This window comes from Meles meles, chromosome Y (assembly GCF_922984935.1).
Source record: "Meles meles chromosome Y, mMelMel3.1 paternal haplotype, whole genome shotgun sequence".
NCBI classification, from domain to species: Eukaryota; Metazoa; Chordata; class Mammalia; order Carnivora; family Mustelidae; genus Meles; species Meles meles.
This window is the reverse complement of record NC_060088.1, coordinates 42,903,629-42,926,270: the sequence shown is the minus strand read 5'-3', so window position 1 is coordinate 42,926,270 and position 22,642 is coordinate 42,903,629. Positions and strand designations below refer to the sequence as shown.

The 22,642-nt window shown below is 46.8% G+C and overlaps 1 pseudogene; it reads left to right on the top strand.

The window, feature by feature from the left end:
* The first annotated feature begins 3,742 nt into the window (after positions 1-3,742).
* LOC123935770 lies at positions 3,743-9,676 on the top strand (annotated as a pseudogene).
* Positions 9,677-22,642: the final 12,966 nt, after the last annotated feature.

Sequence of the window (22,642 nt, the reverse complement as noted above, 5' to 3'; positions counted from 1 at the left end):
GCAAACGCAAGATTAATATCCCTCTGATTGTCGGGTGCTTCAGGGTCGATTGGGTTATACATTTTATAGGCTTCAACAAGCCTTTCTAGGAAAGCTCCTGGAGACTCATTCTTACCTTGAGCCACTGTACTAATTTTAGATAAATTTATGGGTCTCCTTGCAGCTGCATGGAGGCCTCCCAGTAGTGCCTGGTGGTGGAAACGTAAGCTCTCCTTGCCTTCATCAGAGTTTGGATCCCAGTTGGGGGGTTCCCTCGGGCAGTAGTCCTCCATTCATCAGGGATTGAGGTCCCTGCCAAATCTCTGGCTATCACCTTATGGGTTTCTTGCATGATGTGATCCCTCTCTTCCACATTAAAGAGAGCCATAAGGAGCTGTTGAATATCCACCCAGGTAGGTTTTTGGGTAAGAAAAACAGTCCCTAAGAGACTAATTAAATCCTGAGGGTAGACAGAAAAGGATTTATGTTGGGTTTTCCAGTTATAGATGTCGGAAGAGGAGAAAGGGATATAGGTTAGGTGGGGGCTCTCTCTCCCCTCCGGTAGAGCAACTTCACGGAGAGGCAGCATTGGCACAGACAGTACTGGTGAGGTAAAGGGAGGCAGAGGGGGATAGAGGAAAGGGGAAAGATCAGGGCCGTCTCTCTGCTTGGTGGTCCCTTAGGCAGACCCTGACCACATTGAGGTGGACTGGTAAGGCTATCTTGGGACCGAGAGTCAGGTTTAGGCGACAGATAAAGGGGGGAAATTCCACCTCAATCTGATGGAGGTAGGACGGTCTTCTTCCCCGGTTCCCCCTCATCTGTGTGTTCTGGTTTTGGTGCTCGTACCTGCTGTAGAGAGAGAGAGATGGTTTCATTAGCAGGGGGAAGGTGGAACTTGAGCCATGACGGTGGCTCTTCTATCAGATATCGCCAGGCCACAATGTGTGGTATTGGTCTCGATGTAGATCGAAGACCTCACTCAGGGTGGAATAGATCTGAGCCTAGGCAAATGTTCCTTCTGGCGGCCACCCTGTGGAAAAAGTGGGCCACTCTAATTGGCAGAGTGTTTTTAGTTCTCCTGCTTAATCCTTGTCACCTGACTGGGTGGCATTACCTTGAAAATCCTTGAAATGTTCGAGAACAGGACTTAGGGGTGTCACAGGTCCCTTACTCCCCACTTGTCCCATTTCTCCAAATACAACAAACAACACAACAGACAACAAAAAAACAAGGCAAAGACAACCACAGGCCCAGTGATCCCCATCTGGAGCCTGCTGCTTGTTGGAACTTTCTTGTCCCCAACAAACCAGACATCAGACAACTAAAAAACAAGGCAAAAACAACCTCAGGCCCAGCAATCCTTACCCAGAACCTGCCACTGGGGGGACTTTCTTTATCTCCTGGATGCCTAGGTGTACTCAAACCCCCTGATGGCCTAGGATAGCTTTAAAACTCCCGGGACTGCCTAGGAGGACCAAAACCACATGACTATCCAGGGGGACTCAAACCCCCTGGTGACCGCCCAGAGGGACTCGAACCCCCGATCATCCAGAGGGACTCAAACCCCCTGGTGACCGCCCGGGGGGACTCAAACCCCCTGGCCATCCAGGGGGACTTGAACACCCTGGTTACTGCCCAGGAGGACTCGAAACTCCTGACCATCCAGGGGGACTCAAACTCCCTGGTGACCATCCAGGAGGACTCGAACCCCCTGACCACCCAGGGGGACTCGAACCCTCCATTGATTTACCAGCAGAGGGATGGGGCATCCCCTCATCCATTCCAGCCCTGGGGAGCATAGCTGCATCCAGCTTCTCCCCTGCAGGGCTACACTCTGAAGCTCCGCAAACAGTCAGACAGACAGGATCCCAAGATTATCCTAAGCCTAAAGTTATCCTAAGTTAAAGTTACCCTCCAGAGGCTTCTCCCAGAAATTCTGATGCTGGCTCAGTTCTTTTCGTTTGATCCTGGACGAGCCCTCAATGTTAGGGTCCGTGATCAAAGGAATGAGACTGATGCAAAGAGAAAGTCAAGCAAAGCTTTATTTCGCACCAAGCATCGAAACCCAAACTGACTGGTAGGGGCCATCTCTTATGAAGAGGAAATGACGACGACCCTGACGAGGCCACACCCTGGACGAGGCCACTCTCTGGACAAGGCTGCTTCCCGGATGATGCCGCTCCCCGGATGATGCCACTCTGGACGCTGCCACTCTGGACAACACCGCTCCTTGGACGACGATCCCGATGAGGCCGACGACTACCCCAATGACTACCCCAATGACTACTACCACTCCCCCACCACTCAGCCTCACAGACTAACCTTTATAGAGGTGGTTGAGCCTGGCCCACACACAGGTGGCCAGTGAGATTGCAAGACACAGGGAAAACATCACAGTCATGCTCGGTGGGCAATTCAGGTGACCAATTGAATTCCAATTCACCACAGTAAATATATGCATGCCCCACTGATTGGATGTCTCCATATTGTCTGGCTCACCCCTATATCCGGGGTTTGCAAGTAAGTTCCTCTGGCTAACCAGGCCCTCATACAGGCCCTCAAAACATAAGTTTTTAAAAACAAGAAAAAAATGCTGGCTGACTGCAACCTGCCTTTCTTTCCAGGGTGCAAAAAGAAAAACATGCAACTAAGAGTTCTCTACCCAGCAAGGTTTTCATTCAGAGTTAATAGGGAGATTAAGAATTATCTAAATAAACAACTAAAGGATTTTATTACTACTAAACTGGCCTTATAAGAGATGTTGAAGGTACTTATTTAAACTAAAAAGTAATGTCATAATTAACAAGAAAAGACATAAAAATAAAATCTTAGGGACGGCTGGGTGGCTCGGTGGGTTGAGGCCTCTGCCTTCGGCCTGGGTCCTGATCCCAGGGTCCTGGGATCAAGCCCCACATGGGGCTCTCTGCTCAGCAGGGAGCCTGCTTCCCCCACTCTCTCTGCCTGCCTCCCTGCCTACTTGTGATCTCTGTCTGTCAAATAAATAAATAAAATCTTAAAAAAAATAAAATCTTAAAGGCAAACACAACATACAGTATATGTACAGCAGAGGTAGTGGGTAAATCACTTATAAAGCTAGAGTGAAGACAAAAATAGTATGTTTAACTAAAACTACAATAATTAGTTAAAATATTTATATTTTAAAAAGGTCATGACATCAAAAACATTAAACATGTGGTTCCCCACAGTATAGAACTCCAACAGTTTACATCAATGGAAAAGTCATCCACACAGAAAGTTAATAAGAAAACATCAGTCTTAAATGAATCATGTATACTGGGGTGAATGGATAAAGATATAACACGCATCAATACTATTCATCCATAAAAAATAATGAAATGGTGATGGTCATGGTAACATGGAGAACCTTGAGAATACTATGTTAAATAAGATAAAAGAAAGACAAATACCATATGGTTTCACTTGTATGTAGAATTGAAAAAAGAACAACAGAAACTCAGAATCATAGATACAGAGAAGAGATTGGTGTCTGCTGAGGGGAGGAACTTGGAGGCCTGGGAGGGCAGAGGGATTGAGCGGGGGGAGGGGCTGCTTCTCGTCTGTCCCCTTCTCCCTCAGGAGCCCTTTGTGACCAGACAATAGCTCTGTGATGTGGGCGTGGGGCTTGTGTCTGCACCTCCACACCCAGGGCTCAGTTGCATGAGGGCAGCAGTGCGATCGGTCACTAACTCTCAGGGTTCAGTTGCCTTAGGGCAGCAGTGCCATTGGACACTAATGTCTGATGAGGAAAGAGATGGATAATTATCTTTTCCCTCAGGATTTCTTTATTGATGGTTGGCTGAGCTCCAGTGCCACTATCTGGGCAGTTAATGCCATCCTTGCCTTCGTGTGTGGCCTGGGGCTCTTCATCTTCTTACTTTCCTATTTCCAGCCTGATCCATCCTCACCACCAGGCAAGAAACACAGGAAGAGCAGGAAGGTAAGGAACCCTCGGCACAGACCCAGCAGAGTGTGATTCTATCTTCTTTTCTATTATTCTTTCCACTTTTCTGAGTCACTGGAGAGACTCCTGAAATGGGAAATAATAGAATGGGTATTCTCAAGAGAGAGTTGACCACCATCCATCCAGGACAAGCCAGACTCAGTAGGGGTTAGAGGGACATGAGGATTTCTCCACAAAGATCTTGGGCCGGAGTCCAGGTGTGGTGGAGAGGTCCATAACAGTGTCCCGAACACAATGACCAGTAGCCGAGGACCAGAGGCTAAAAGAAGAGGTCAGGCCCCTGAGCACCGGGTCACCAGCCACTGTCCCAGGACAGGTGTTTCAGGTGAATGTTCCCCCTTCTGGGCTGATTGAGGGCAGTACTGAGCCCAGGAGGTCCCAAGCAGCAGCTGGAGTGGGGCTCTGGCCTTGGAAAGTGGGGTCCTATGTGAAAAAGTCCAGCTGCGCTACCAGGTCTGGAATTGTGTGTGTTTCTTGATCAGAGGAACAGTCGCAAACTTCTCACATAGAATATCCTTCTGTACATTCTTCAAAGAAGGAAAACTGGAAATATTTGTATCCATTTTGAAAAGGAAATGAGTAAAACTAAAGAAAATCACAGTCCACTCCCCTTTAGTTAAATGTAGGAAGTCACACTACTCATGAGCAGTGAGCACGGAGAAGGAGAACAGAAGCCAGAAAAGCCAGACTCTGAAAGGTGAGCATCCACCACTCACCCCTGCAGGCTCCAGTTACACTGTCCCCTCAACTCTGACAGGGAAGTCCCACTGTCTCCAGGACACCAGGGACTGAGTCCATCCCTCCGGAAACAGAGCCCTGGGTGGGGGGCTCTGGGGAGGAAGAGGGGGAACTAGAAGCTTCCCAGATTGTGTGCCAGAACAAAACCCTGACCGGCTAGAAACCAGTGTCACCCAGCAGGGGCCCCAGGGCCTAGACTGGGGGCGGAACCTCCCATTCCCACTGTAGACAAACTGTTCAACTCCACTCAGATTCTTCTGTGAGGCCACATGGTCCTTCCTCCCCCAGCAAGATCATGAACGAGGAAGCCTTTTGGAAAAGACAAAGATATGATCTTCATCATGACCCCTGTAATCACCGTGAGGGCACGTGGCCTTGAACAGTGCTGTTTGGGGCTCCCGAGTCCAATCCCCCAAAGGTCTCCCCTAAAGGGACATTGCACACAGCCTCCTCTAAGACCACTGGGCCCTGTCTTCCACTGTGACCCGGTCTCCTATTTCCAGTTTTCAGAGATTGCCTACATGATATGGAAGAGGTTCAGGACCTGTCTCCCTTCTTCAAATGTAAAGAATCTGCTCCCTTCTCCCCTAAGTGGGTCTCCCCGAGTCTATGGTGTGAACCCCACACTGTGGGAAATGGCCTGTGGAGCTTCGGTGGGCTGGGAGGAGCCGTGGGACAGATTGTGACCAAAGCCCCGGGCTGAGGGACAGCAGGAGCATTGTGATGTGGGTGTGGGGCATGGAGGGCCGTGGAGTCCCCTCCCAGCCCCGGGCTGCTGCAGCGGCAGCTCACACCTCCTGTCTCCCACAGCCACCTGGCAAGGGTCTCTGACCAGGGGGGCGTTCACCAGTCCTTACGGCAAGCAGCCCCTAGGCAGGTGTGCCTAGGGGTACCAGCTGGAGCCCGTCAGCCATGCAGGGAGCCTGTGGAAGACGCTGCACCCACCATGGCCTCATCACCTGCTCATGCTCCGCTGACAGGGCCCCCTTGGCCTCTGGCCTCCACCCTGCCAGCAAGACCTCAAGACGAGCAAATTAACATAAAAAAATCCCTCCAGACACAGTGAGATAGAACTTTCTTCCAGGTAATTCTTACTGGGCCTTTCTTATTCCAGCCATCTCAGGCCTTGGCAATGCTAGCTACCCCATTTTATCCTTTTCCTGGTAGTGGGAAAGTACCAAGTCCTTGTTCTTGCCTGGCACATTACAGCACAAGTGCCAGCAAGAACACATCCCCTGCCACCCACCAGATGCCTCGTTCTGGGGTGGCCTTACTAACAGGCAGATAGAGCCTCATAAACCTTCGTTTGTCAATCCAGATGTCCAGAAGCCCCTTGAACTACTACTCAGCAAAAGGGTAGAACTGAAGAGTTGGAAGGAGAAAGAAAAGGTTGGGTCAGTTTTCAAACAGTGGTGTCCAGACGACCACGTGAGCTTCTGGGGGACTCTGTGGAAGCTGCTGGGTGCTGAGCAGAACACCACCACCCCACCATCCTTCTGGAACATGAAAAACAAAGCAGAGCCACTGGCCCATCCTCAGCCATTCTCATCTCCCAAGGTCTTGGAAGACCACTTGCAATGGAAATGGAGCCAGCTCTTCTGGGGTCTCCCCTCTCTGCACAGTGAGCCACTGGTGGCCACTGCCTTGTTCTCTACTCACTCTTCTCCACTACAGGCTCCCTCTGTTTTATTCAATGGGACCTCTAATTGCTTGCCAGTTCTAAACCAGGATCAAATATCTTCACAGTTTTCCCATGCCCCACCATTGCTCCACCGTGGGATCCAACCCCAACCCTCAAAGCTAAACTTGCCCCAGCTCCAGGTACCACTTGCACTATCTGTCCCAATAAAACCACCATCTCTCCTATCCCAGAGGAGGAGCAGTGGAGTATCTTGTGCTGCATCCCAGAATAAGACACGATCCTTCATCCCAACTAAAATGCAATATCTGGAGTGGCCCTTGTTGCCAAAGCAACAAGGAAGGGGGAAGACTTTACCCACTATGGAGAAAATATCTCCGAAATTCTTTAGCCAAGTCCCTCCCAAGCTTCTGGAGGACCACCAGGCCTCTCAGGCCCACAGATCAGGTTCCACCTTTCAAGGGGACTTTGTCATCTTTAATATCCAGAAGCTACAGATTCAGAGGAAGCTCAGCAGGGATAAACAGGAAAGCAGCTTGCCCCACAAGATTCAGATGTCTCTGGAACTGAGGTGGCCCCCGAATGAATCCCTGTGGGTGAGTCAGGCACAGAGAGAGCAGGGGCTCTCAAGGCCCTTTGTGTTTAAAGGCAAAAGCAGCCAAGCTACATGGAGGACCAGGTCCAGATACCACAGGAAGTATCAAGTAAGATTCCAACTAGAGGGGCACCTGGGTGGCTCAGTGGATTAAGCCGCTGCCTTTGGCTCAGGTCATGATCTCAGGGTCCTTGGATCAAGCCCCGCATCGGGCTCTCTGCTCCACAGGGAGCCTGCTTCCTCCTCTCTCTCTGCCTGCCTCTCTGCCTACTTGTGATCTCTCTCTCTGTCAAGTAAATAAATAAAATCTTTAAAAAAAAAAAGATTCCAACTAGAGAAGAACTTTGGTGAGGGTCTACGGCAGTGTCTGAAGAGGACGCCAACAGGTCTCTCCAGGATCTCAGGTTCCCAGTGAAGGTTCTGGGAACCAACTCTGAGGAGTTTCGAAGACCCTTGATAAGGGCCTTGGAGGGTGATCCAGGAAAATACTTAGCCAGGGGCCCAGATAAGAAACATCTAGAAAAAACTTTAAAGGTTCATTTGCACAGGAAATTGGGACAGATCAGTAAAGGTCTGATCCCTGTGACTGTGCGTCGATCCTGGTTTGTGGCCAACTATGCTTTTCCCAAGTCCCAACCCCACAAGGCTATCAGAAATCTAGCACCTTTGAAGGATTGGAAGCCCTGTGTAAACACCTCCCATGAGCTGTCCTTCCTTTGTCCTAACACTCACCAGAAGCTGGAAACACACATCATAAGTTTTCAAGTGAGGTGTAAGTGGGACCTACCCCTCCAAACTGTTGAGCCCATAGATCTCAAACTACGTGAAGCTCAACACTTGCCCTTTCCCCAGTCCCCCTTTCCGTGCTCAGCCACCTTCATACCTGGGGCCCCCTCAAAAGCCAAATTTTTCAAGTTCTTGGGGAAACCACCTCAGCCCCATCCAGGAGAGAAGGGTATAACTGAAAAGTCTGGTACCACTTCAGGGAGTTCCCTGCCTGTTCCCTCACCCATATGTGAGCAAATCCAGTAGTCTCTGGGAGGGACTTCACCTGGTGATGGCCATCAGTCCTCAGAGACGTCTTTATCAAGACAGGAGGGCAGATCACCTTCTCAGGCCTCCATTCTCAGCCTCCGAAACAGAACTCTGTACAGCAAGACTGTTATGGGGGCCAAGAAAGACAACCTGGAACCAAGTCCAAGTTTAGCAATGGCCAGGAATGAGCTAAAAGAGGGGAAAGGGGGTCAGGCCTCACCAGACATGGTAGCAACACTGAAGATGAAGCTCAAGTCCCAAACTCCAAGGTCTGAGGGGGCCATAGAGGTGATGGAGGCCAAGAAGGTCCCTGCTTGTAAAATTGTCTTAAGACCCAGTGGGCTGGCCAACAAACCAGCCATTTATGTGGATCTGAGGAGATCAGGATATCCAGGTGCTAGGAAAAGCCTGTCACCATCTACAGTGTTGGTTGCTCAAGATCCAGAGGAGGTAAGCCTTAAAACAAAGGTTAGTAAGGTTGAGGTCCAAGAGAAGATAGAGTCAGAGAATCAGCCTGAAGGCTGATACCACACCATACCACTGGTGTGCTTCCTCAAGATTCTCTCAGTGACATCCTCCTTCCAGACTTTGCCACTTGTGTGCTTGTTGAAGACAGTGGCACCAGCGTGCTCCTGCCAGACTCTCACACTAATGCTGTCCTTGCTGCAGACAGCTTGACCACTCAAGAGTCACCATCCTGTTCCCAAACGGACCGTGCCAGTGGAAAGACACCAGCTTCCCAGGTGTCACATAACCTTAGCTCAAGTGGATCGAGCAGTGAGGGGCAGCAAGAGCCCTGTGGACCAAAGGTTGAGGAACCAAGTGACAGCCAGAGCAACAGTGAGACCACTGATGAGAGAAAGGACCAGAAGAGACCCAAACCAGAAGAGAATGAAGACAGGTGTGCAGAACCGTTGGAAATCAGGGCTTCCCAAGCTAGTGAGATAGGCCACCCTTCCCAGGTCCGAGGATCAGGAGAGAGTCTTGGGAGCAAATACCTCCTGCTCATGCCACCAGAAAAGGGACATGTTTCTCCGGAAAGCCACTTTAGACAAAGGATGAAAAATTTTCTGCAGTGCCTTAATCCCAATAAAAAAATTAAAGGATTGGAAGGCCCCCTTCAAAAAGGCAAGCCTGCACCGGCTCCTGCCCAGAGATGGGTGCCAGTCAGAAGCAGATTGGTTATGGACAACAGGGCTGCCAAAACTCAGATGATCGTGACAGCTGTGTGACAAATGCTGGTGGAAAAATTGGGACTCCACCAAGGAATTCGGGCCTCAGAGATATATCAGCACAAGGAATTTCAGGCCCCAGTACACAGGCATTCTTGCCCCCACAGGGCTCTCGCCTCCACAGACAAGAAGAGAGTGATGGGAGGGATAGCCTCCAATCAGCAAGGTACCCCCAAGGGTCATAGCTTCCCTAGCAAGAGCCAGCTGAACAGAGAGAGGAATGGCGAATGGGAAAGCCTCCCCAGGGACCTGGGGCCCCCAGGCAGACACAGCCAGCACCAGCCGATGGTGGCTGGTGTCTCAGGTCGACTTCACCATTATCCTACATGTAGTCTTTGAAAATATGTCTCAACCTATCAGGCAGAGAACGCTTCACACATCTTTCCTTGTCAGAAAGACTTCCTTCAGGAAAAAATCGAGTATATGCAAAAAGTCCATTTTTTTCTCACATTAGCACATCTTCTGTGTGTTAATGCCCTCCCCACACCACAATTTTTATTGTTTCCCAAAAATATATGTTTGTATTTTTTCTCATGAGTGGTGCTGGACTTTGTGTGTACCCTGTTTGGGGGGGGGGTGGGGAAGATCAGGGTTTTCTCTCCCCGAGTGGCCTGCTTTGGCGTTCAGAAGGAATGGGGCCTTGGAGGGCCAGTGACCTCAGGGTCCACATCCACCCCCTTCCTCACACAACTTCCATTTCCACGACAAAGTGAACAAGACCCAGAATGGGACCTCTCTCTGCCCATCCTCTCCTGCTTTCCCTCCACCTGAAATTTGTGTGGCTGTAGGGAGGGTCTGCTGAGGCAGAAATCCCACTCAGGCTCCTGGAAGACAGAGTCCTAGATCAGAGTGGGGCCCACAGTTGGGAGACGCAAGGCTGGCCCTGAGGGCAGAGGTGAGAAGTCCTGCCCCCACTCCTGTCTCCTGTGGGGAGTAGAGGACGACCACCCCAGGAGACTTCTCTTCCCAGAGAATCCCATCTTAGCTCCATGCAGCCCCTGTTACACTCAGAACAGCAAGGGACAAGCTCACTTCTGGAGCTGAAGGTGTGTGGGGTGCCACAGAGACCCCCAGGCACCAGCCTGAAGGGCACTGAAGGAGCCTGCTCACCAGCACCCCCTTCCCCTTCTGGGGGATGGAGGGGGTGTGGCTGTAGGCAGGGGGACCCTGCGCTTAGGGTGGGAGTCCAGGAAGGAGGTCAAGTGACAGGGTGAGCCCATGCCTGGTGTGACGACTGAGGACCCTTTGTGTCCCACTGCCACCTACCGGCCCAGAGGGGAGAAGTTAGAGGCCCTGGGACTGTCCCCACAGGGTTTCCACCCCACTACAGCTGCCAGGTCCTGGGGTGGGATGGTGGAGGGGTGGGGTGGGGGTTGTACAGAAGCCACCTGAGCTCCCACATGGAAGGCCAGGTCCCCAGAGGCAGTGAGGCCTTCAGGAAGAGAAGTTAACTTTTGCACAATTTGATAAGCTTTTAGGACTGTGGGCCCCGGGATGGACTTGTGGTCTGTGACCGTTACGTACACCTGTGGCCCAATGATGGCTCCCAGGGGTCTGGTGGGGACCCAGAGGCCAAGGGACTGGCCTGGCTCCTGGTCATGGTTACCCCAGAGCCCAGAAGGGCCAGAGGACAAGATGGGGCTTGTCCCACCCCCGGCTGGAAGGGACATGTCCAGAATGAGGGTGCAGTCCAGGAGGGCCTCCCCCTGAGTTCCTCACTCCCAGCCCAACATCGTCCTCCAGAGCTCCCCACACATCACTCACATGGTGGAGAGTCCCACTCCAGTAGGGATCCCCCATCCAGATGGAAGCAGACATGGCTCCACCCTCATGCTGTCAGAATACCCCATGTGGGAATGTATCTGGGGTGGGGGACAAAGTGGGTGCAGTGCTGCTCTGTCGCAGCTTCTCCCTGGAGCCAGGTCCTGCATCTAAGTCCCCAGGGTGGGCCAGCAGTGACAGTGTAGTCAGGACCCAGGGGAGGTGGTACAAGGACAGACAGAGCCCCAGACACTTGGAAGCTCAGGAGAGGGTGGCCCAGAGCAGAGTCCTGAACCTGGCTGCTGCTAGGTCCTCACAATGGCATCTGAGATTGGTTCTGAGAGTTGAGGAGTTGTATGTGCACACCACGCTCTTGCTGGTAGAAGTGCCACAGAAAGGAGGCTGGTGGAACAGCCAGAAACAGGAAGGAGCAAGTCCCCTTGCCGTTCTCCTGCCAGATGGTACAAGAAGGCCAGAAAGGGAAAGCCCATGCCAAGAGACCTTGTGCAGAGACCTCTGTCAGAGACCCACACCAAGACCTCCCACAGAGACTCATACACAGACCCACACTGAGACCTCCCACAGAGACGCACACAAAGCCCACACAGATCCTACACAGAGACCTCTGACAGGGGCCAACATCAAGAGCCCTCATGAACACCATGTCCAGGGATGATCCTCAAAGCCCTCCACACATACCTTATGCAGAAACTCACAGTGGCCAACACCAAGAGACTTCACAGAGAACTGTGACAGAGATCCACACAGACTTTTCTCAGACACACCTCAGAAACTGATCTGAATACCCACACACAGCTCTGCAGAGCCCACACAGAGGCCTCCCAGTGCCCTGCAGACACCAACGACATACCTTGAACAGAGGCCTCACCTCCATTCTTAGGAGCCCAAGTAGCCACCCAGTGACAGGCCCCGCATGGATCTGAAGCCACTTAGCAAACTGGCAGTGCAGTTGTGCTCTACAGAGAAAAGGCTTCTGTATTTTTTAATTACTTATAAAATTACTTTTATGAAAAAGACTTAGATTCTCCACGTAAACCTGAAAACTCCTTTCCTTCACAGATTTTCATTAGCTTGAGCTCCCATGCACAGTTTAAAGAATCTGAAACTAAAAACAAACAAAACTTTGCCATCGTCTAATGAGGGAAGAACACTTATTTGTCCAGTTTTAGCTACAGTTTAGTGAAATGGCCTCAGGGGTCACGTTCTTTATTTTGTTAGGGACAAGTCCCTCCACCCAAAGTGACTTCTTCACGTTGGAAACACTGTAGGGAAGCCTGCAGTCATTGGAATGTGGGATGCAGTGAACCAGCAGAGAGGCCACTGACTCAGCTGTACAGACACCATGCTCTTCCGCCCAGAGCAGCTTGTGGTAGGTTTGCAAGGCTTGCTTTATTTTTAAATCAAAGAGCTCACAGTGTCAAACACATGAAGCTGTTTTAGAAATGAGACAATTCAGCAATATTTCTGTTATTGCCTTTGGTTTGTTTATATTTACTGTTAACAACATAAAATAATTATATCTTTTTCTTTTTGTTCCTTTTAAAATATGATAGTATCCTTAGATGATATTACGTATATGTCCAGAATATGAAAAAAATTCACGGGCTAATGCTCAGCTATGATAGCTTAAACTTCTGGAGTATTCAGAAAGTTTCATATTTTACACAATCTTAAGGCACGTTCAGTTTCTATGACTAGGAAGTCAGTCTCTGCTTTATATTATCAGCTAAAAAAGGGCACAGTGCTTAAATAATTTTGAAATCTTAGAAAATATTCCATTTAGTTGCTGCTTGAAATATATATTACCTCAATTAAATTACTTGGAAATTGGCATTTTAACATCTGTTAAATTTAAAAAGCATACATTTAATCAGCATTTCTTATAATAACAAAGATCTCACCATCTACCTAATATTTTCCAAACTGGGCACTTGTTTGAGACTCCATATTTCTCACTGATCTTAAGAGTCCTGCTGCCCTGACTTGATAAGCTCTAGATAACAGATCTCAAGTGGATGCCTAAATCTCTCAGGTCACCCGTTGAGGTGATGATGCCACAATCTTTTCTCTCAGAAGAGAGGAAGAGCTGGTGTCAGTTCTGTGGGTATATGTACGTTTTTTAATTAAGAAAAAACATAGGCAGTAAAATATTTCATGGACTCACATTTATTAATGTTATTAACATTTTGAAATTTGCTCCCTTGATGATACTTTCTCATGTTACTGAATCACAGGAACTATGGAAAGTGGCCCTGGATAGCCTATAATGTCCAATCAGTAGTATTTAATAACCAGGACAAATCATCATTTCCCTATAGATGCCTGCATCCACGATATCTCACAATCATAAAAAAGATACTTTCTTTTTTAAGTTTAAGCTACTTCTAAACCATGGTTTTAGTCAGAATGAAATTAAATTCTTGTAAGAGGTATAAAATAATGTAACTTCTAACAAAATAGATGGGCATTTCTGAAGTGCTACCATCTTTTTCAGGAAAACATCACTGCCTCATCTCATCCTGATAACAAAAAAAAAAAATGAGGTGACACAGCTCTTCGCTCTCAGCAATTTTATGTGTGTGCGTTAGTTGGTTCTATGGATCACATGCATTAGTATTATTCTTTTAAAAAAAACATTTTATTTATTTATTTGACAGAGAGAGAGGTCACAAGTAGGCAGAGAGGCAGGCAGAGAGAGAGGGAGAAACAGGCTCCCCACCGAGCAGAGAGCCCGATGCGTGGCTCGATTCCAGGACCCTGAGATCATGACCCGAGCCGAAGGCAGAGGTTTAAACCACTGAGCCACCCAGGCGCCCCACGTTAGTATTATTCTTTTTAAAGATCAGTGGGACAGACTATTTTTATAGAAGCGATAAATAGGGCATGTGTCTTGTTAGCGTCAGTAGCCATTCTTACCCCACTTGGAATAAGGGCAAGCGAGGAACTTTCATTCTCTGGAGGTTTTTATGTTTGTTTGTTCATTTTTTTTCTCTCTCTCTCATCTTGACAGCTTTTGATGGTTTTTCCAGGTTTAGAGGAAAGAAAACTGCACCTTGACCTCCCTCTCAGAGAGAAGCCTCAGATTGCTCCCCTGGGGGTGCTGCAGAGCTGCTGGCAGGGTAGGTTCCAAGTTGCAGTCCCTGGGGATGCAGGATCTCCTCCTTGTCCCCAAAACCATGGTGGCAGCGGCTGTCTGGGGCAGCTCCAGACCACCAGAGAAGTTCCAAACAGCGATCGCACACTGATAGTTTCCTGCTGGCCCAGGCGCACAACTCTCCCAGGGGATGGTGTGGGGCATGCACGTCTCAGACTCTGATAGCACCAAGTGGTTCTAAGAGCGCCAGGTTGGTGCGCACCTCTCCCAGGGAAGGGTGTGGGACGTGGGCATTTCAGGATCTGATAGTGCAGCCCAGCATTCTGCCATCTGGTGAGGCTCCCAGCCCCACACAGGAGCCAGACCCCATGCGTTCTTGGGTGCACTGGCGGCTCAGAGACCAAGACTTGGTTTCTCTGCCACACCCTCTCTGGCTCAGCGCCAGGGGAGGCTGTCCTGGGTCCAGGGACTTAAGTCCCTTTCCCTAACTGCCCCAATTCCTACAATTTCCCCCCCGCAATCTTTTGCTCTTTTGGAGTGCTTTCAACCAGACTCCAAGTTAATGCTGGTCCCCAGTCACAGGGCACTCTCGTATTGGGGTATTTCTTTCCAGTCTGTCACGTCTGGTGGCTCCCTCCCCCTTTCATTTATCTTCCAGTATCATTCCAACATTCCCACTCTGCTTTACCTGTCCACTGGTGTCTTCTGCCCCCGTAGAGATCCAGACGTGTGTAATTCTGATTTCAGGCTGATTTCATGGGTGATCGAGGTTCTTTGGTAGGTAATCAGCTCGCTTTATGGTACAGGTTGAAACGGCACTTCCTCCTTAGACCTGGCAAGCCAGAAAGGGCTGGCAAGGTATATTCAGGGTACTAAATGTGAAGAACATGCAGCCAAGAATACTTTATCCTGAAAGACTCACATTCAAAATGGATGGAGAGAGTTTCCAAGACTGACAAGGCTTAAAAGACTATGCAACCACCAAGCTGACACTGTATAACATATTAAGGGGGGTTCTATAAAAGAGAAAAAAAACCTAAAAATATCATTGAACAGAAATATAGAGACAATCTACAGACAGAAAGACTTCAAAGGTAACATGATATCAATAAAAATGTATCTATCAATAATCACTCTCAATGTGAATGGCCTAAATGCGCCCATAAAATGACACAGGGTTGCAGATTGGATAAAACAACAGGACCCATCCATATGTTGTCTACAAGAGACCCATTTTGAACCTAAAGATACACCCAGACTGAAAATGAAGGGATGGAGAAGCATCTTTCATGCCAGTGGGCCTCAAAAGAAGGCCAGGGTAGCAATTCTCATATCAGATAAATTAGATTCTAAACTAAAGAGCATAGTTAGAGATACAGAAGGACACTACATAATTCTTAAAGGGACTACCCACCAAGATGATCTAACAATTGTGAATATCTATGCCTACAATATGGGAGCAGCCAATTACATAAGAAAACTATTAAGGCAGATGTCCTTGGGCCTGGACATAAGTGCACTGTCTTATGTAATTTTGTATCAATCCACAGCACTCAGAGCAGACCCCTGAGCAGTTAAAAGACACCAGTAATCTTATTTTTCATTTGATAATTCTAAAATTCTACCCGTGTAGCATGACTAATAAATTGGTAAAAGAAACAAACATATATATTCTTTTTTTTCCAAATACTGCAATGTTCTAGAATAATTTATTATTATTATTTTTTTGAAGATTTTATTTATTTATTTATTTGACAGAGAGACCACAAGTAGGCAGAGAGTCAGGCAGAGAGAGACGAGAAAGCAGGCTTCCTGCTGAGCAGAGAGCCTGATGCGAGGCTCGATCCCAGGACCCTTGGATCATGACCTGAGCCAAAGGCAGAGGCCTTAAACCCTGAGCCACCCAGGCGCCCCTAGAATAATTTTTTATAGATTTTATTTATTTATTTGACAGAGAGATTGAGAGGGAGCAAAAGCAGGCAGAACAGCAGGCAGAGGGAGACAGAGGAGCAGGCTCCCTGCTGAGCATAGAGCCTGATATGGGGCTCGATCCAAGAACCTGGGCTGAAGGCCAATGTTCAACCAGGTGAACCCCCCGGGTACCCCTGGAATAATTTTTAAAAGCAAAATTCCTCCCTCTTTGGAATCTTAAATAGATGGTACACTCCTGTAACCACTCTTTAACATGTAAATTGACAAGACATTGGTTATCAGCTTGAGTTGAAATAACAGCCTGCTCTAAATACAGATTTGAACACAGGTGAAAAGCTGAACTTTGGGGCCATTTCATTTTGGAGATTGAATTCAAGTAGAGCAGAAGCAGCAGATGTGTGTTGGGGGGAAAGGTAGAAGTGAGCAACAAGTCCTAGCAATGCAGAGGTGGAAGAGGTTCCCACCTATCTTGCCCTGTCCCCTCTATCCTCCTCCAACACACCTGGACCAAATGAGTGCCACCATCCCACAAATGCCTCCTTAGTTGATGCTCAGTGTCACTGCTATCACATGTGTCACCATGTGTCACATATTCACCATGTCCTATTCACCCAACTCACGGGTACCCTCTGCTTTATGTGATCTTTTCATAATTTTAGCAATCCTACATGCAAGTCAGTTTTATTGACAATTTAGGATTAACATGGAACTTGGTGACTGCCCAAAAATTTCTAGAGATGATTCATATTCTCAGTTAATTTTTTTGTGTATGTATTCTATAACATTCTGCCTACTGGGGGGAAAAGCAGAAATAATCCCCAAGCCCTTTGTTGGCTATCTGGTGGTCTCCACTCAAGACTGTACATAGGGAGAGTCATCTGCTTTATGGGGATCATGGGACTTGCATTTCAATATGTCCTCATCTAGGCAGAAGCATATCTCCCCAATGTCAGAGAGTCTGTAACACTATTCAGAGATCTTTCCTTCTGACAGTATAAAATTGGTAGTCAGTGCTTAGATAGAAGTGTTGATGAACATGGTCTTTTTTTTAAGGATTGAATAAAATGACTTATGACAACAAGCATTTGGGACACAAAGAAAAAGCTCAGAACATTAACCATGTGAGTATTGAGAAATAGGAGCATTTTCTGATCACTGCCGAATTATTCTGCTTCAGTTTCCCAGATTTTTGTTTCCTTCAATCCTTGGCTGGACCATATGGTAATTCTATTTTTGAAGATCCGAGGAACCTCCATACAGTTTTCCACAATGGCTTTACACTATCACCAACAGTGCACAAGTGTTCCATTTTCTCCCCACCTTCACTTTCTGACACTTTAACGCAATCCAAAAACATCATCCCTGCACTGTGTGTATGTAGTTAGGGTAGGAGGTGTTAGGAATGGGGATAGAAACTACCTCTTTCAATCAGCGTCTCCATCTGGAAAGTGTGAGGGGGAATGCACCTGCCATATTATTTTAAAGGGCAGTAAGTTTGCTGATCACCCACAGGTGGGATGCTTAGAGCAAACACTTTGTGCAGACTAAGAAAGAAGGAGGCTTTGCATGGCACTTGTGTGGAATTTATCACAAACCATGTCCTATCCCTTAGGTATTTGTCTTCCTAACCTGGCAGTTCCAGGGGCAGTTCCATGAAGCAGATGAGCTATCCCTATGCTTAATCCTCTGCTTTCCATTCAGCCAAAGCCTTAACCACATGGAAAAAGTCCTTAAGTAAAAGAATTTATTCTAAGATGTCTGTCATCACCTTACAAATGAAGTGTCAACATCTCATCAATCCATTAAATAAAATACAGATTGGAAGAAGTTTCCATGCAGTTGTGAGGATATAGTCATGCTCTAAAATGTGAAGGAGGGAAGATGGCTTCTTCTCCATCTAGAATGTGCACCACCAGCCTTCCTGGCAGCCCTTCCCAAGGATCTGTGGGCAGCTCCCCTACTGCCCCACAGCCCTAAAGCCAGATGAATCACATCTAGAGAAAGAATGAATTTTGATCAATTTCACCACTTCCACACTCCATTCAGTCATTTCTTTGTTGAACCCTTCCAAAGGCTGAACCATATGTATGGAGGACTGTGGTATTAGCACAGACAACCAAATTATCATTTATTCACGGTGACAAAGATTTTCCTCCAATACATTCGTTTAAGCAAAAATATTTCCACAAAGAACATTCATCCACTGTTTCATTCTTTGGAAGTACTCTGTACCAGTGAAATCGGCTCTAGCTTCACTGGGATATCATTTAATTCCGGACATCATGGAGTTGTCACTCAGCACCTGGGGCAAACCATGCACTGGAGAGGACAAAAGAAGAAGAAAATATTTGTAGGGTATGGGCAGAATGAAGCCGAGGTAGCACTGTTGTCACATTAATGATCCTGCATTTTCCTAGAAAACCTTTTTTCTAAGAACATGAAGCTTTTCATGAATCTTGGCTGAAGAAAGACCATGAGATAAAGTTATGAAGGGAGAAGACATCAGGATCATCCTAACCCCAAGATTCCACCTGAGCTTTGGCTCCTGGTCCCCTGACAGATAACTGTATGAGAAGGAAAGAGGTAGCATCCATGCACTGAGCACCTCAGAAGTCCACGTGTTTCCCCCAGGATCACCTCAGTTAACCTCTACCCTGTGAGTCAGCTTCTGGGAACATTTTATGGAGGTTCCCATGGGTCAACAAAATGGCCCAAGGCATGCTGCCTTGAGGATGTTGGAAGAGTAATGAGCTCCAAGTGAATGCCTATTCCCTTGTCCATTCATGCCCATTCCTCAAATGAAATGTAAGAGGGGTATCTGGATTTTGCAGTTGGTTGAGTGTTTGACTCTTGGTTTCATTTGGGGTCATAATCTCAGGGTCCTGGGATCAAGCCCCACATCAAGCTCCTCACTCAGCCTGGTGTCTGCTTGAGATTCTCACTCTCCCTCTGCCTCTGCTCCTCCTCCCACTCATGCTTGTGCTCTCTCTCTCTCAAGTCAATAAATAAAATCAGGAAGGAAGGAAGGAAGGAAGGAAGGGAGGGACACTGAACTGCCATTTGGGGAAGGTGGAAGGCAGACAGGCCAAAGTGACAATGCTCTTGGCATTGCAGAACAGTGATTTATAAGACAAACAATATTCTGAAGTATATGCCAATTCTGGAAGAATTAGAGGGACCTGAGAGAACGCCCACACTGACCAGCCCAAGGTTATATGGACACCTTTGTGGCATGGGTCAATGTGGAAAAATGGTATCACAATGTCAAGGCATGGTATTATGGTACCAAAGGCAAGGACTAGTGACTCCTTTCCACCCCTCACCAGCTCCGCATGTCCATAAGCCCCTCACACTGTTGTTGCACGAAGAACTTGCAAAATTTCCTCAATGAATTGAGAATCTGGAATTGATGAGAATATTTACTGTCAAGCAGAAACGGGATTTTATGATTGAAAATGAAATATTTTAGCTCCATTTCTTTATCAGGAAGGACATTAGGTTTGAGGTTGGTGTAGAGGAGAAAAACTACCATGACTTCTAGTGCTTTGATGAAACCTCAGATGCGAGGCCTTCTGGCCAAGCGTCTGCGATTTCATGTTGTTGGTACCTTCCTTGTATCCCTGGGGGTTGCAGCTTTCTATAAGTTTGCTGTGGCCAAACCAAGAAAGAAGGCATATGCAGATTTCTACAGAAATTACGATTCCAGGGGCCCCTGGGTGGCTCAGTGGATTAAGCCACTGCCTTCGGCTCAGGTCATGATCTCAGGATCCTGGGATTGAGCCCCGCATCGGGCTCTCTGCTCCGAAGGGAGCCTGCCTCCTCCTCTCTCTCTGCCTGCCTCTCTGCCTACTTGTGATCTCTCTCTCTGTCAAATAAATAAATAAAATCTTAAAAAAAAAAGAAATTACGATTCCATGAAAGATTTTGAGGAGATGAGGAGGGCTGGTATCTTTCAGAGTGCAAAGTGATTTTGGAATGTAAAGAATTTCTTTGGGTTGAGTTCAATTGAAGTTTGTCACTGACCTGTGTTCCTGAACTATGAAGCACGAATATTGGGTTATGGAATAGTTTGTCTTGATAAATAAACAAATAAATTTAAAAAAAGAAAATGAAATATTTTTAAAAATCACACTTTTGCCTTCTTTAGTAGATTTTTCAGATTGCCACTATGAAACTTTAACATGGCTTTAGACCTTATTTTCAAAACAGGAACGTTTTTAAAGCATTGTTGAAGTAGAATTGATTTTTGCCAGCTGCTAAAGGAAATTATATTATCTTCTCCTTATCCCTTTGTTTTACTGTTTTCACCTTGAAAACTGGAACCCCCTCCACTTGAGGACTAAAACATTGTACTGACCAAAGCAGCAATCATTAAAAAAACTCATTCCTTTTACTATTATAAGCTTATTGTTATTACAACCTTTTTTTTTTTTTTTTTTTTGGCTTATCAGAAAGCTTTCCTATGCTATTCCAGGTCCTCAGATGTGGGAACAGGATATTGTATCAAACAGCCTCGCAAGGAGACAGGACATTCATTACCAAGACAGGAAAAATCCTGGCCTAATTAACAATTAATCCTAGTCCATCTCTGTTCTAGAAAAGCAGGGGGCTATGAAGGACAAGGAGCATGGGTATTCATAACATCGTGTCCCTGTTAAGCAACTAGTGACCTATTTCAACTGTTGTGTCCAAAGAAATATTTTCTGGTTTCTACCAAATGCCTGGGGTGGGGGGATAATTTTTCTCCTATTAGTTTAATTTTATTTTTATTTTATTTTATTTCTTTATTTTCAGCATAACAGTGTTCATTGTTTTTGCACCACACCCAGTGCTCCATGCAGTACGTGCCCTCCCTATTACCCACCAGCTGGTTCCTCAACCTCCCCCCCACCCCCGCTCATTCAAAACCCTCTGGTTGATTTTCAGAGTCCATAGTCTCTCATGGTTCATCTCCCCTTCCAGTTTCCCTCAACTCCCTCTCCTCTCCATCTCCCCATGTCCAGCGTGTTCTTTGTTATGCTCCACAAATAAGTGAGACCATATGATACTTGACTCTCTCTGCTTGACTTATTTTGCTCAGCATAATCTCTTCCAGTCCCGTCCATGTTGCTACAAAAGTTGGGTATTAATCCATTCTGATGGAGGCATAATACTCCATCGTGTATATGTACCACATCTTCCTTATCCATTCGTCCGTTGAAGGGCATCTTGGTTCTTTCCACAGTTTGGCGACCATGGCCATTGCTGCAATAAACATTGGGGTACAGATGGCTCTTCTTTTCACTACATCTGTATCTTTGGGGTAAATACCCAGTAGTGCAATTGCAGGGTCATAGGGAAGCTCTATTTTTAATTTCTTGAGGAATCTCCACATTGTTCTCCAGAGTGGCTGCACCAACTTGCATTCCCATGAACAGTGTAAGAGGGTTCCCCTTTCTCCACATCCTCTCCAACACACGTTGTTTCCTGTCTTGCTAATTTTGGCCATTCTAACTGGTGTCAGGATGTATCTCAATATAGTTTTAATTTGAATCTCCCTGATGGCTAGTGATGATGAACATTTTTTCATGTGTCTGGTAGCCATTTGTATGTCTTCATTGGAGAAGTGTCTGTTCATATCTTCTGCCCATTTTTTCATATGATTATCTGTTTTGTGTGTGCTGAGTTCGAGGAGTTCTTTATAGATCCTGGATATCAACCTTTTGTTTGTACTGTCATTTGCAAATATCTTCTCCCATTCCGTGGGTTGGCTCTTTGTTTTGTTGACTGTTTCCTTTGCTGTGCAGAAGCCTTTGATCTTGATGAAGTCCCAAAAGTTCATTTTTGCTTTTGTTTCCTTGGCCTTTGGAGACATATCTTGAAAGAAGTTGCTGTGGCTGATATCGAAGAGGTTACTGCCTATGTTCTCCTCTAGGATTCTGATGGATTCCTGTCATTGAGGTCTTTTATCCATTTCGACCTATTTTTATGGCCCTCAGAAAATTCTATAATATTAGGCAAATATGATGGTATTTTGAATTCCTTTGCAGCGTCTTTCTATGACATCTGTTTCCTGTGAGGTTTAGAAGCTCATTACTGACTGGTGAGTGAAATTCTCCAGAAAATGGATGACACCGCCAGGCTGACATGAGCTTGCTGGTGCCCATCACTTCCATTATTTGGCAGATACTCTAAAATGGGTTTTCTTCTGTATTTCCAGTATGCACACCATAGGGAAAGAAAGGATAATCAGTGCCAAAGTTTTCATTTGCTTTAGTTAAGATCAAAATCAGGAACAAATCTAACATTTGAGTAATATGTTGTTCTTCCTTTCTTTTTTAACTTAAATGATATTTATACAATCTTCTCCCGTGAATGGTGATTGTTTCTTCCCATAATTTGGATTGTTTACACATTTCAAAACAAATAAATGGAATCTTAGCTTTTTTTTTTAAAGATTTTTTTTTATTTATTTATTTGAGAGAGAGAGAGATCACAAGTAGGCAGAGAGGCAGACAGAGAGTGAGAGGGAAGCAGGCTCCCCGCCGAGCAGAGAGCCTGACGCGGGACTCGATCCCAGAACCCCGAGATCACAACCCGAGCCAAAAGCAGCAGCCCAAACCACTGAGCCACCCAGGCGCCCATAAGTCTT